Here is a 6,000-nt window from a genome sequence, read left to right on the forward strand (position 1 = left end):
GGCATGTACCAATGCCATCTCACTAGTCCCAATGATCAATTTCTATTCACAATTGATCATAATGATAGGACTAAGAGTCAAAGGGATCGCATAAACAAGACTAGTGTCTGAAAATACTAACCGATAGAATAAAAAAAGGAGAGAATGATCCAACATGGGAAGCGGGATACACAGCAGACCCATAGAATGGCACATGTCCTAAACAGCACTCTGGCCTCAGAATCAGCCCTTAAGGCATTTGGATCTGGCTGAAAAGCCCATGAGAGTATTTCAGGCATGGAAAGCCAAAACACTCTGGCAAAAAAAAAAAAAAAAAAAAAAACACACCTAAATGAAAGATCTCCACGAGTGAGATCCCAGTGGAAAGAACAGACCATCAAAGGAGGTACCTTTCTCTGAAGGAAGGAAAGAACTTCCACTTTGACTATGACCTTGTGTAAATATGATCAGAGTCGGTGAACTCAAAAGGCTTCTATAGCCTTGGCGACTCATGACAAGAGCCTAGGGTGATTACTGATGCCATAAACAAGAGTGTCAATTTGTTAAGTCAACAACAGGAGTCACTGTGCACTTACTCCTCATGTAGGATCTCTGTCCTTAATGTGCTGTACATTGAGAGTTAATGCTATAACTAGTACTCAAACAGTATTTTTCACTTTGTGTTTCTATGTGGGTGCAAACTGTTGAAATCTTTACTTAATATATGCTAAACTGATCTTCTGTATATAAAGAGAAAAGAGGATGAATCTTGATGTGAATGGAAGGGGAGAGGGAGTGGGAAAGGGGAGTGTTGCAGGTGGGAGGGAAGTTATGGGGGGCAGAAGCCATTGTAATCCATAAGCTGTACTTTGGAAATTTATATTCATTAAATAAAAGTTAGAAAAATAAAAAAAAAAAACAATAATTTAAAAAATCTGTTCTGTTTATATTGCTGAAAAGAACCTGTACTTGGCTCAATTCTTTTTGCATTGAGCTTTCCCTGTTTTCTTTCGATTGTTCTTTTCTCTGTGTATGGATTCTGTGTATTTTTATACTTAGGTTCAATGCTCATTTTAAAATAGATCTCTTATTTATACTTGTAGATAGCATTCACTTTATCGAATTTCTTTTTATCAAAATAAAACGGGATTATTGATTGTCCTTTGTCTCCACACCAAGAAAATACAAGGTACTTGCTTCATTTTCTCTTCCCTATCCAGCATAAGGCCTTTAAAAATTGTTAAAGACCAAGATTATTATTAAATAATTACTTTTTGGCCACAAAACCTTCATCTTCAGGAATTATAGCTGGTATATTCAATTTTTAAGTAGTCTCCACACAGCAATTATTTAACTCATATATTTACATCATTTCAACATTCATTACACTTGAATTCGTGAAATTTCTTAATATTCTGGAGAAGAGGTAATGCATCTAAAAATTTGCAAGTAACACATAGCTGAGAATGTCTCCTTGATAATTTCATGCTTTCCTGATGCGACTTTGCTGAAGACAGATACAAAAACCATAAGCTTTTGCTATTAAAAAAGATGAAGATACTTTTTCACTGATTTGATGTGTGCCATATTGTAGAAATGTGTAACACCAGTTTGAATGACTTTATTGACTTTGCCTGAATACTTCAAGTTTTTTTTTTTTCCTTATTCTACAAAATAAGCATCTGGAGTTGATCTAGATGTTGATTCTTTAGAATTCTCTGAGAAATCAAAGAGGTCTTTCCATTTGTATAAAAATGCAGGATTTTGTCAAGAAATAAAGGTCTTCCCTTATAGTTATGATTGCTGCATTTGTTCTGATGATCTTTTTTTCCATCCTAGGAATACCTACAGTTCTTCTAATGAGTTTGTTTTCTGTGCATTTTTTTTTCATATTTTTACCTTTATTTGCTTTTATTCTGCATTCTAGGCCAGCATTCTAACTTCACCCACACAAACAGTGCTTTGATTTTCTGTGACCATGGTGTTCTTTTTTTTCTTTTGTAGTGGGAGGTAAAAATAGCAAAGTTTATTAGGGAAGGGACATCCACAAGAACGGAGGAGCACCTCTCCAGACAGGACCTAAGAGAGAGTGCGCAGTTGCTCGGACTGGCGGGGGGAGGTTAGTAGAGAGAGTACACCTGGCCAGACCAGGCGGGCGGCTCAGCAGAGAAGCAGAGGGCTGAGCGTGCAGTCCGCTAGAGGCCGGGGGTTTTTAAGGAGAAGGGTCTTGCTTCCCCACCTCTGCTCCTCTTGGAACAAAGGGCTTTTTGGATGTAAATAGAAAAACTTCTCTCTTGAAGGTCTGAAACAAAGGACTTTATGGATGCAAATGTTATCAGACAGGAGGAAGGGAGCAGGGTGTTTGAGATGCAGATACTGGGCTGTACCTGGGAGATTGTGGAAGATTTGTCAGGCAGAAGGGGTGGGGACCCCCTCAGACCATGGTGTTCTTTACTGCCTTCCATTTTAACAGTGAAGTGAATTTTCCACTCCCATTTATTTTTAAATTTTATTTAAAAATATTTATTTATTTAACATTACTTAAATTTACTTCGATCCCCCTCATTGATAATTGTACTTATTTTCTCTGGTTCCTATTTACTAATACTTATCAGCTTTTATTAAAAGAAATGAAGATATATATTCTAAATTTATAGTGAAGTATATAGAAAGTGATTCTCAGATATATATTTCAGTAAAACTTTTATATTCTATACATTAAAAGTATATATTATTATTTTCAGGTTAATTGTCCTTACAGAAGGAGATCAAATACTTCCAACTAAAATGTGGATTGACTCTCTTCATGTCCAACCCTCCCCTTCCTACAAAATCAATCCACAGATAGAGTCAGGCCGTTTTATATCTCTTCCAACATACTTTCCTCCATCCTTATACCCATGGTTTATCATGAAAGTCTTCCTTCAGTGTTTTTTGCATTCTCTACTCTGTCTTATAAGGCATATCCTTATATAACTAACCATTTCAGGGCATGCTGTGTCTCTAAGCTACCCACTCTACCGTCTGCCACAGAGCATTTAGGCAGTTGTAGGTTCCTAAGAATGCAGTAAAAGAAATTCAGACAGGCCTGAAAGTGGAGAAAGGATCATTAGGAACATTATGGTGGCTTGCAAAATGATTTCTTAGTTTTTGGGATGTCCTTCACCCAGGATTTATGCAAAGTGCAAGTGTGGACCTGTCACCTTCTATTTTTACAGGGCTTGTTCTGAGTATCGATTAAGTATTGTAAAATCCAAGAATAAAGTCCGGAACTCAGCTTCCTTTCACTGTAGTTGGTGGAAATTCACCTCCCATCTGGGGTCTGCTTCTCCTGTCTTTTGTTTGCATTGTTATTGTTGACTTTTGTGTTTCTCTTTGGCTTGTTTGTCTTCTTGAGTACTTTAATAAAAATTAGAGAGAATGTGTAACAGGCTGAGTTACTTCACTACCATTTAATCTAGAAACTATGTGGATATATTCCTAGGAAAAACTTCATAGTGAGAGATTTTTAGTTAAATTTAACCAAGGACATTTGGATAGGACCCTCTTTGATTGAATTTTGCTATCACTAAATGCTAAGGAAACCAAACTGTTAAGTCTCTATCCTCTTGTAAAAGTGCTGTTCTTCAAATCTCTTGTAGGCTAGATATTATTCTGCTTAGAGTTTATTCATATTTCTTTTTTGACATGTGGATGTCCAGTTTTTGCATATTTATACTTCCAAACATCTGAAGATTTTAATATCAGTGTTGGTTGACAGAAATTCCTTGGCACCATGGAGTTGTAATGCTGGTTAGTGTTTAGGTCTGTAGATTCTAGAGCCAGACACTGGGTTCAAATCCCAGAATTTACGGGTACTGACTGTGTCTGAGCTCCAATTTTCTAACTACTCTGTGTACAGTTTTCCCTGTAAAAACTGTAGAATAGGGACAATTAATATAGTACCATGAATTTATTGATATTGTGATGATTTAATACAAGTTCTGTAATTAATCAATGCATAAAATCCTGAGAGCATAACTAAGAGTGTGAAATTTAGGCAAGAAGTGGGCATAGAAGCAGGGGCAGAGAATCTAAAACTGTTCACTCATGAGAGCTTTTATTCAGATGTCACAAGCAGGTTTATCTCACAACATTGTACTCTCAGAGGGCCAGAAAAGCAGTCAGCCACAGAAAGCTGCAGGAAACTAGTTTGAAGTCAGGGTTTTAAGTATCTAATGTATGAAGATGCACGCTGTTTGAGCAGGAAGGGCCTCCCTACATCTGGGACTCTCTCCTAATCCTTTACTTATCACAAGCAAATGAATCTTTCGTCTGAGCATCTCCTGCTGGAGGCTGATTGGCTGCATCCCAGGTGGACAGACTCCTTGTGTCCACTAATAAGAGGAGTATCTGACATACTCTAAACACGTAACATGTGTTCCTTGTTCTCATTAAGAGAACCATGCTTATTTCCTTAAATATTTCAGAAAAGTTACATGTACTTTGAAAATTTTAGAACCCAGTTCAATAATTTTTAGAATGATTACATAAGTCATTATGCTCACTTCTTTGTATAAACCCAGGAAAATTGCTGCAAAAAGAACCTCCTGGTCTTCTGTGCAATTTGTTATTTGCCAGGGTTGCATTTCCTTTGAGTTCAAGTGATAGGGAGGAGCTCTTTGACTTTCCTTTGCCACGCTGTGGGAGTAATGTTACTGACTATAAAGTTTCCATAAAATTGCTTGCTGTCATTCACGGGACACCCACATAAATGATTAACTCAGCAGGACCAGTGCATTGCCAAATACCCTGATGAGATGTGTGCACAACTTTTAAAATCACTCCCTTCTTCTTCTCCAAACTACACAACCATTAAGCAAAAAAGAGCCTGGAAATTGCTTATGAGTGGGCAGGATAGGAGTCCTTTGAACCTATCCCGCTGTTTTAAAGAATTTGTCATTGTTTTTTCAGGTTCCTATTTCAAAACATGGCCATTGAGCTGTGTGGTCCTATAATATACCATTGCCAGGCCTCTGGAACCAGTGGTTAAGGAGAATGACTTCCCTTAGGACCCTAAGAAACAACAAATCCCAGAGGCCTGCTCTCTGTATACTTGGTGGCTGGCATCAATTAAGTAGACCTGGTAATAGGGCTACCAGCTGAACTGCTTTGATTGGATCTACCTTGGTTTTAGCGTTAGAAGGGAACTCCCTCAATTCTGATTGAACTAGGACATTGGTGACCCTACCTGGGATGAAGCTACAGTTTTTTCATTTAGAGCCAGGTATACGACTTTGGACAGGTCATGTGTTGTCCTGAAGCCTGATTTCTGTTTCATAATATGGAAATAAGATCTCCCTGTCAGTGTTTTAATGATCAAGTGCAATAGTGTTTGTTAAAGCAATGTTTTTTCTGTGAGGTACCAGGCCAATATCTGCAGATGTGGTCATTGAGAACACATATTATTTCTTTGGGTGGCAAGGAGCTACCTAGAGAATTCCAAAATGAAGGAGGCTATCTAATTGGTTACTCCATGTATTCTGAAGATCCTTCCAAAAGCAATAGTGATCATGATTCCAAAACAAGTTATCTCAAAGTTTTCAGAAAGATTTGAGAGTTAGGTGTCACAAAGATTCGTAGTATGTTCCTGATGACTTCTGTTCTCCTTGGTTCTAAAGTGTGCTTTGGATGTGGATGCTCCCCCAGACTTTTTTATGTGGCTAGGCCAATCTGACTTTTCTATTAGAACCTGCCATTCTTATGTGTTTTGTATGGGATCAATCAAAGATTTTAGATATTAGCAATTGTGGGAGATTAATTCAATCCCTCTAGGTCCTTTGCAGCTACCTTTGTTATCTCACAGCCGATTCCTAGCATTTCCTTACTGCAGTCTCTAATGGGATCCCCTGTCTACTTATTCGCTCTTACTTCTCACTTGTTTAGAGAATATTAAGTTCCATAAGGGATGTGGAATTTGCCTGTCTTGTTGACATTCATCTCTCATATCTAGCATGGATAGTGACTGGACAGCATGTGTTA

This window comes from Oryctolagus cuniculus, chromosome 11 (genome assembly GCF_051225735.1).
Source record: "Oryctolagus cuniculus isolate XC-2025 breed Fujian yellow rabbit chromosome 11, ASM5122573v1, whole genome shotgun sequence".
Lineage (NCBI taxonomy): Eukaryota > Metazoa > Chordata > Mammalia > Lagomorpha > Leporidae > Oryctolagus > Oryctolagus cuniculus.